At 40.8% G+C, this 9,857-nt stretch overlaps 1 protein-coding gene and 1 pseudogene across 1 annotated transcript in view; one reads left to right on the top strand and one right to left on the bottom strand.

The window, feature by feature from the left end:
• The window catches only part of UNC13C (unc-13 homolog C), a 656,973-nt gene that overhangs the window by 250,348 nt on the left and 396,768 nt on the right, over nt 1-9,857 (top strand). The gene's annotated exons all lie outside the window — the stretch shown is intronic.
• LOC102487253 (60S ribosomal protein L19 pseudogene) lies at nt 3,654-5,334 on the bottom strand (annotated as a pseudogene).

Here is a 9,857-nt window from a genome sequence, read left to right as displayed (position 1 = left end):
GCGTGAGCCCCCGGGCCGCGGGGACCCCCCCCCGCCGGAGCAGGGCCTCAACCTTATTTTTTAAATGTGATTTAGATAAACAGATACAAACATACATCTTGAAAATATTTGATATTCTACTTTTTGAACAGCAGTTATTAGATCATCGGGAAAGTTATGACATATTTTTATGTTTTTCTATGGAAAAGTGTGTCATGACATTCCCAATGACCCAATATAGGAAATGTGTACTCACAAAGCTTAGAAGTAAGATTGTTTATTCACTGCCATAGGGCAGAGACCTTTTTTTTGCTTCCATAGAACATTGTACTCATTTAAGCGTAAGACTTATTTAATAAACATTGGTTACACAATGGATGAACATGCAAGTAGAAATAGCTGATAGGGTCCAGATGATGATGCAGCAGTAACACAATGCTTCATGAAGCTGAACCACATGGAAGGGTCCCAGGTTCATGTCCAGAGACCTCCCTGGACACAGAACACTCATATGGCCAATCAGCTAGGACCGGTTGCTACTGGGCTTATACTGTACCATGAGGACCCTGTTACAGGTGCCCTCTCTCTCTGTGGCTTGCTCTCTGTCTGGCTCTCTCACTCATGGAAGAAATAAACTTTTGAGAAAAATGAAAAATGAATAGCCTGGAATGATTTGAAGATCATCTTTTCATACAAACATGTACTGAAAAAGCTTTGAAATTAGAAGACTGGGAAATTCGGGACCAGCAGTTAGCGTAATGGCTATGTCACTGGACTCCTATGTAGTCAACTATGATTTGAGTCCCATACCCGGTGGCTTAAACTCATGCCGGGCGCATGTGCATGCATGCCCAAGATCCCGAGAGGAGAATGGAGGAGAAGGGATTGTGGCGTGGCCATCCCCCCTGGGGGATGATTTCTCGCTTCCTGTCTCTCTCTGTCTTTCTGGTGAGGGCACGCGCCCTATAGCAAAAAACAAACAAACAAAAAAACAAAACAAAACAAAACAAAACCTCTCCAAAAGAAAAGAAAGAAAGAAAAAAAAAGACTGAGGAATTCTATATACTGATCATACTGTGTTTAGAAGATTTAGTGGCTTGATAAAAGCATCGAGTGAATAGGCTGGGTAGCTTAGAACACAAGTCTCAAAAATCCTAGCCTAGCATTCATTAACGTATTCAGAAGTCTGTGAAGCAAGCCCTAGGGAAAAAAGGGACAGTTATTCTATTTTATTTTTAGTGCTTTTTCAGTTTCTCTTATGCTGCCCCCAACTTTTAGACACTCTGTGCTGCCCAGACTTCGAGACTTTGGCTTCTCGGAGTTGCCCATTATGAAGCCTCCTCAGGACCTGCCATCTGTGGCCAGCGCATTAATTCATCCTCAGTGCTATGTCCCTCATCTCAGCATATTAGTGCATCGATACGTTTATTTGGGCAAAAATGGAGTGAACAGTTAATTTGCCTTAATACAGTGATCAGTTTCTCAACCCAAAGAAATACACGAATAATGGAGCATGTTTAGGTGCTGGGTTGTGCTGCTGAAGGGGACAAAGCAAATGAGCATGGCTTACACAATGCCAGGCTCTCTCCATAAATACGCAATAGATCTGTAGCCATTTATCATCTGTCCGTCTGTCTTTCTATCTATCTATGTTTTATAGTCTTGTTTTTTTTTATTTATTTTTTTATTTCATTTTCTTTTATACATTCAATCACATTATTATTTGGCTTACAAAATGGATATTTCAACAAGTGGATATTTCTCCTTAGCACAGTTGATAAATCTATAAAATATGCTCAACAGATAATACCACATTTCTTTATGCCATTAATGATTTGCTTCTCTACTTTTCTTCTAAATGTCCTTCCCCAGACCCTCCTGTTTCTTGAGCTATCAAGTTGTCAGAAAAGTCATGACCCATTTTTGCATAGAAAAACAGAAAAATATGTCATGACTTTTCTGATGACCTAGTATTTAAAAAGAGATCTGACTTTCAATCCTGTTACTACTAGAATTTTTTTAAACCTCCCATGACATTGTTTTCTTCAGATGTGAAAAGAGTTATTAATACTTTTCAATGCCTTCCAGAAAAAGATCACCAGGGAAACACCTGTGGTTTTAAAAGTTTGCTTTATGACCCACCACTATGAGGGAAAGCACAAACCAGAGGGAACTGTGGTGTTCTCAGAAAGACGGTGTTAGACAACAGAGGTGTCCTTGGGAGAAGGGGTGTCTGGAAATGAGAACAACGCTGCTTTCATGTTTTAAAAAATCTTACATAGAAGGAAAGCAGACTAAAGTGAAGCTATAGCTGCACTTTATAAAGAAATAGTGGTTCCTTATACAGGTCAGGAGAGGCAGGTGGCATGGTGGTTAAGGTGGTGGATTCCCACATGGCCAACCACAGTTCAAGTCCCAGACCTGGCAGTTTGCTTTCTCACTTTCCCCTCTCTTTTTTTTTCTCTTTCTCTCTCTCCTCTCTCATCAAATTAATAATAAACAAATAAGTAGGGGCCAGCAGAAGGCATAGTGTTTATGTTACTGGACTCCCACATGTCCAACCATGGCTTGAGTCCCAGACCTGGTGGTTTGGAAATAACACCAGGCATCCAGGCATGTGTGAGTGTGTGCCTAAGATATTGGGAGAAGATTGGATGAGAAGGGATTGCAGCCTGGCCATCCTCCCAGGGGGTAATTTATCACTTTACCTCTCACTATTTCTGTCTCTTGTCTCTTTCTCTCTCTCTCTGCTGAGTGCAAGCACCCTAAAGCAAAAACCTCTTAAAAAATTAAATAGTTCTTTAAATAAAATCAGCTATTCCAAAAATTAAAAAAAAAGAAGAGGAAATTTTCAGTATTTTGTGGTTTGTACAGTGATCCTGTTTTTGTCTGTGCTCAGACAAAATGATGGAGTAGCCTTGTTTGGCTCGCTTCAGTACTGCCGCAGGGTGCCCATGGCCGAGGTTGCTCTGTGAGATTGTTCATGTCCCACGGGAAACAACATGGCCATGCTGAGAGCACCAGCTCCATTTTAAACACTGAATTTGCACTATCAGTTCAGTGCCCAGATGAAGAGGTCATTTAAGGAATAATAGAAATGGAGAGAAACCTTGCCTTTAAATTTGTGTGTGTGTTTTAGTCCCTTTAATCTTATTTTTTGAAAAGGGTATAAAGAAATCCTTGCAAACTAAATGTGATAAAAACAAAATTCTCTTTCTTCCTACCCTATTTCCTTTTCTTTTTTTTAAATTTTCTTTGCTTAGTAAAAATATATTGAATGTTAAAGACATTTATTACTGGAATTAATTTTCCCCTAAACCTGACAAATTGTTTTTGACTCTGCAATCATTAGGAAATTTCAAGAAAACACTGATGAAATGTAGTCACTTCAACATCTGATTATGAGAATGTATTAAGCATTTGATACTTTTTTAACTTGAAAATATTTCCAAACTTGTTCTAATAGTTTGCATTTACTGATGATGGGATGATTGAATAAGATGAGAGTAGTATAAGTAGGCAGGGGAGGTTTGGAGTTTTGTTTTAGGTGTCAGGCTCTCTGATAGCGAAGCCACTTTGCAGAAGGTGGTGGTTTCTTGGGAGTGGGCTCTCTGCCTATACTCTCCCACTTGCCAGCATTGGAGCCACCTACAGGAGTGGGAGATGCTGCTGCATTAGAAGTGTGCTTGTCCAATTATCCTCCTGTTACACATCAGTCCTTTGTTGTTTGCAAGAAGGAGGCGGCTGTCTTGAAGACTGGGGGAGTTGCAGGTCTGTTCCTTGAAAAGATTGAAGGCACGTTAAAAACGGAGGGCTGAGATTATTGTGGATGTAAAGCAGTAAGGGAAAGGATAGAAAATGCCAACTGCATGCCCACCTACATGAACTCAGGGGAAAGAAAAACAGAGAAAGCAGAGAGGTACCCAAAGCAAGCTCGCCTACATGATTTTACTAGGAAAGTGAAAAAACATACAAACAATGAAGATCTGTTTCTTACCCTAGGAATTCCAGTGCCACAGAATCAGATCCTCTGCATGTTTTCCATGGGTGTTGACCACCTATATACCTTCTCTGCACCATCAACCTCAAATGCAATGAAGGGCTATAGATGTCAAAAAATAAACAATTTTTTTTCAGTTTCATTGAACTCCAATTCTTTTTATCTTTGGACACGTTATTGGTTCCCATTTGGCACATAGTTGTTAAACATTTAGGGCCTGACACTAGGGTAGAATTTTCAAGTAGCTGTTGTATAGGTCAAGTGATTTTGAAGGTCAAAGCCCTATATTCCTCATCAATGTGAAATGCATAGATAAATGTCTGTTATCTTTATCTTTTCCACATTCTGAAATCGCAACACTTGTTCAGTTATTCTATTAAAGCTAAGTGCATGATCTTATTTAATTCCACATAACCTTTTTTTTTTTTTTTTGGAAAGGGCCTTTTCTGTTGCTTATTATGCAGCGGACCCTGGACCTCTTTAATAGTGAAGACCCACTGAGCAGCCAGAAACAGACACGCAGATAAAGGCTTATTTTATTTAAGCGGTGATCTGTGTAACTGCCAATGCCACTATGTACAGACAAGAGAAGGGGAGCCTTATTTCCTGGTCTCTTCCTCCTTGGACAGAGTCTTTTTTCTTTTTTTCTTTTTTTAGAAAGAGAGAGAGGGAGAGAGATAGGAAGAGAGGGGAAATGAGAGAAAGAAAGCAAGCTGCCAGGTCTGGGGCTCGAACCATGGTTGACCATGTGGGAGTCCAGTGCTTTAACCAGCATGCCATCTGCTGGCCCCCCTGGACAGAGTCTTGATCTCTTCCTTCTTGGCTTGGAGGCGCTTATGGCGCTTGTGTGCTTCCGTGGTCTTAGACCTGCGGGCCTCAGCCTGGTATGCTAGCAGCTTCTTGCGGGTTTTGTCTGCCTTCAGCTTATGGATGTGCTCCATGAGAATCCGCTTGTTCTTGAACACATTCCCCTTCACCTTCAGGTGCAGGCTGTGATACATGTGGCGGTCAATCCTTTTAAACTCCCAGTATCTTCTGAGCAGCCGGCGCAGGATCCTCATTCTCCTCATCCAGGTCACCTTCTCTGGCATTCTAGCGCTGGCGGTACCCTTTCGCTTACCTATGCCCATATGCCTGCCCTTCCGGCGGGCTAAGGTGTTTTTCCTGCATCGAGCCCGGGAATGGACAGTCATAGGCTTGCGGATGATCAACCCATCCTTGATCAGCTTCCGGATCTGCTGACAGGAGTTGGCGTTGGCAATTTCATTGGTCTCATTGGGGTCCAACTAGACCTTCTTTTTGCCACAGCAGAGGACACTAGAGGCAAGTCTCTTCTGAAGCCTGAGCATACTCATGGCTGCAACTGCAGCACAGAAAGGGACCATGTAACATTATTAAGGAAGACACTATGATTCTATTTTTTTCCCCAGTTGAAGAAACTAAGGCTTAGAGAAAATAACTGACTCAAGTTCAAGTGGTTAGTGTGTTGGTCCATTTTGGCTGCTATAACAAGTGATCATAAATTGGGTGGCTTATAAACAACAGAAATTTATTTCCCATGATTCTGGAAATGAGAAATCCTGGTTCAGAGTGCCAGTGTGTTTGGGCTGTGGTGAGGGCCCTCTTCCATTTGCAGACCTTGTCTACTGGCTCTGTCCTCATGTAGCACAAGGTGAACAGGCTTCCTTGGGCCTATTTCATAGGGCACTAATCCCATTCTTGAAAACTCTGACCTTATAACCTAACCACTTCCAAAAGGCTCCACATCTATTTTTTTTAAAGACTTATTTATTTAATTTTATTAATTATTTTATATATATTTTTTAATTTGCCATAGGACACATACATTCACCAGAGGGGGTCAGAGGGACAGACAGAACGTGAGAAAGCAAGTCGCTGGGTCTGGGAATCGAACCACTGTTGGCTCTGTGGGAGGGAGTCTAGTACTTTAGCCACACACCACCTGCTGGCCCCAAGGCCCTAAATCTTTATACTATATCATTAGTGATTAGATTTCAATATATGTTTAGGGAAAGAAAAAAATTCAGACGAGTTAGCAAGTGGCATATCAGTATTCTCATTGAAGATTTTTTTCTATCCCCAAACTATAATTTACTACTATGCTCCTTTGTCTTATTTAAAAGTAATTTTCTTGATATATTGGGTCATTAGGAAAGTCATGATGCATTTTTGCATAGAAAATCAGAGAAATATCTAAGACCAGCAGTTGGTATAATGGCTATGTCACTGAACTCCCAGGTAGTTGACCATGGTTCGAGTCCTGGAGCCGGTGGCTTAAACTCAAGCTGGGCACATGTGTATGCATGCCCAGTATCCTAAGGGAAGGATAGAGGAGAAGGGATTCCTACGTGACCACCCCCCCTGGGGTGATTTCTCGCTTTCTGTATCTCTGCCTCTGTCTGTCTTTCTGGTGAGCACACACGCCGTATAACAAAAACCTCTCCAAAAAAAAAAAAAAAAAGAGAGAGAGAGAAAGAAAATCAGAGAAAAATCACCATGGCTTTCCCAACAACCTCATATTTCTTCTATTTATAGTTGGAGTTATACCCTTCTCTTATTCTGACTATAAAATATATGTGCTATGCGTGTCAATTCTGATTTCTAATGGTTAGTACATAGCATCTGTTTTCTCAGAATTCCACATCTGAAGCCAAGGGTCAGGTATATTTTGTCTCTTCATATGATTTACTATACAACATACTTAACATTTTGCATTTAACTTTTTCTTATTTCTTGTAGGATTGTAGTCTTAAGTTCAGGGTTTGAAAGAAGCTTGGCATATATTAAAAGCAGTTCCCAATTAAATTCTTGATATTGGTAATCATTTTATCTAGGTTCAACCAAGGAATATTTTATCTTCTCTGTTTATTGAATATAAGCTAGTTCCAAGAAATAAGCTAGATAATTGGAATTCACAATTTATAGAGGTTGGTTTAACAGGCTAACATGAAGGATAGGCATGTATGGAGATAGCTTTGTCATTTGTGATTGTTAAATATTCAAGAATTTTGAAAGGTAATTGCTTAGAATAAGCCGCGTTAAGAATATTTCTAACACAGAAATCTGCAAATGCTACCAGACAGGTCTGGGTTTTGCTTTGGGGTCTTGTTTTTTGTCATTGTTGTTGGTTTGTTTGTTTGTTTTCCTTAGTAGAGGAGGAGAAAAAATATAGCCATTGAGTGTAAAAGACCTCTGTTTTCTGGTAAGGGAAGAAATAAGATCCTAAGCTGAGAATGGCGGACATTGGGGATCAGGTGAGTGATTTGAAGTCGGTGAAAATAGTGTAGAACAGCTGTTGAGGCAGACAGGAAAGAGAAAGGATTGATGAGGGAGAATGTGAATATAAAATATTGTTATTTCTATATATACATAATTCTTTGAAAGAAACACTAAAATGATAAATCATTATGTAAAGACGGTATAATTATGAATTTTACATGAAATTTAGTTCTTCGGGGCAATGTATTTTGAAAAAGAAAGAAAAATGAGCAATTCTGATTAATTGGTTGTCCCATTAAATTATGTAGAAGGGAAACAGTTTGTCCTGTCTCGAATAAGTTTGCTTCTGTCTAAGGTTGAGTTTTCTCATAGTCTTGTCGTGTATAATTATATTGTCTGATCTGACAATTAAGTGTTTTAAAAGTAGCAATGAGGCATTCCATTTGGATAATGTGTTACACTGTACAAAGTGCTTTCACTGCACGTATCCTTTGATCTCACTTATGGCTGATCTCCCAGTGGCATGTTACTGTATTTCAGAGAAGCTACTAGACCTTCTACCATCCACTTCGAAGGAAGACTCATATAAATGCAGATTTAAAGCTATTTCGGATGACTTTGAGATAAACAGAATAAGACTGAGGAAAATAATATATCCACAGGCTGAAATTTCATGACAAATAGTACCTCTTTAGGAAATAGAGTGATTAGAAAAGTAAGATAAGATGTAAGTTTGATAAACAATAGGGCAATGGAAAGTACTTGTGGATCAGTGACAAGAATCAATTATGAATTTGTCTTTATCTCTGACCTAAGCAAATTTAAGCTGAATATTTGCTTTTTTCAGATTAAAAAGGTAAAAGCAGACAATTTAAAACCTAAATATCTTTTCTAGAAATAACAGAAAAAAGACTTAACTATAAATCTCAGTTAACCTACTCTCCTGAATTGGCAATTTCGGTTTATGAATTTTTCTGTTGTCTGCACATATAGGAATAAATATTCTTTTTTTTCTTCTTTTTTTGGAGAGATTTTTGCTACAGGGCACGTGCACTCACCAGAAAGACAGAGAGAGAGAGAGAGAGAGAGAGCCAGACAGAAAGCGAGAAATCACCCCCCAGGGGGGATGGCCATGCTGCAGTCCCTTCTCCTCCATTCTCCTCTCGGGATCTTGGGCACACACATTTATGCGCCCGGCATGAGTTTAAGTCACCAGGTCCAGGACTTGAACTGCAGTTGACTACATGGGAATCCAGTGACATAGCCATTACACTAACTGCTGGTCCCAAGGAGTAAACTTTTTTTTTTTTTTTTTTGAGAGGTTTTTGCTATAGGGGTGTGCGCTCGCCAGGAAGACAGCTAGAGAGACAGAGAGACAGAAAGCGAGAAATCACCTCCCCTGGGGATGGCCACGCCGCAATCCCTTCTCCTCCATTCTCCTCTCGGGATCTTGGGCATGCACACACACGCGCCTGGTGTGAGTTTAAGCCACCAGGTCCAGGACTCGAACCGCGGTCGACTGCATGGGAGTCCAGCGACATAGCCATTATGCTAACTGCTGGTCCCCCAAGGAGTAAGTATTCTAACCTCAAGAATATAGGTGAAATTTGTGTTGTTTTGTTTTTAGAGAGAAATTTTTGCCATAGGGTGCATGCTCTTGCTGGAAAGACAGACAGATGGAAAGCGAGAAATCACCCCCTGAAGGGAAGGCCACACTGCAATCCCTTCTCTTCTACTCTCCTGTTGGGATTTTGGGCACACACACACATACACACACACACACGCACACACACACACGTGCCTGGCGTGAGTTTAAAGCCACTGGATGCAGGACTCAAACTACAGTTGGCCGTGTGGGAGTCCAGCAGCGTAACCATTAACCATCTGCTGGTGCCCCTCGTGTCTGTCTATAAAGGTACTAATTCCATTAATGAGAGCTCTATGCTCATGACCTAACTACCTCCCAAAGAACCCACCTATTTTACTGAGACTTTTGCTCACCAAAGAGACAGAGAGACAGAAAGTGAGAAATCACCCTCCCCTCTCCCCAGGGAGATGGCCACACTGCAATCCCTTCTCCTCCACTCTCCTCTCAGGATTTTGGCCACACACACACCCATGCTTGGTGCTGATCTGGGACTCTACTCAGGGTCCACCACGTGGGAGTCCAGAGGTGTAACCATTATGCCATCTTCTGGTCCCTAGGTGAAGAGTTTTAAAATGGACTATCAAGCTTTCCTAATGACCTTTTTGAAGTTTATTGATTTTTTTCAATGGGCAAGGGAGACAGACAGGTTACTCCAAGCCTCAGTCAGCCCCTTATCATGAGCATGCATGCACGCAGCATGCACAGTGAAACCTGGAACATGGACCCGGGACCTTTCTACACAGGTCCAGCATCACGGAGTGTCTCCATGTATCGCTGCTCTACCATCCAGTTCTAATTATGTTTTTAAAAGATTCAAGAGGTGATTGTTAAGGACAGGGAGTTTATTCCTTTAGCTGAAAAATCTCTTGACATTCTGTCTTTAAATGTGGTAGCTTATCCTTGAGTGAGCATTTATTGTGTAAGTGGTAGTTAACTGGGCTGTTCCTAAATTTAGAAAAAAATAATCCAAGTGTATTTAACTCTACGGGA

This window comes from Tupaia chinensis, unplaced genomic scaffold (genome assembly GCF_000334495.1).
Source record: "Tupaia chinensis unplaced genomic scaffold, TupChi_1.0 Scaffold000266_1, whole genome shotgun sequence".
In the NCBI taxonomy this organism is placed as follows: Eukaryota; Metazoa; Chordata; class Mammalia; order Scandentia; family Tupaiidae; genus Tupaia; species Tupaia belangeri.
This window is presented reverse-complemented; position numbering and strand designations above follow the sequence as displayed.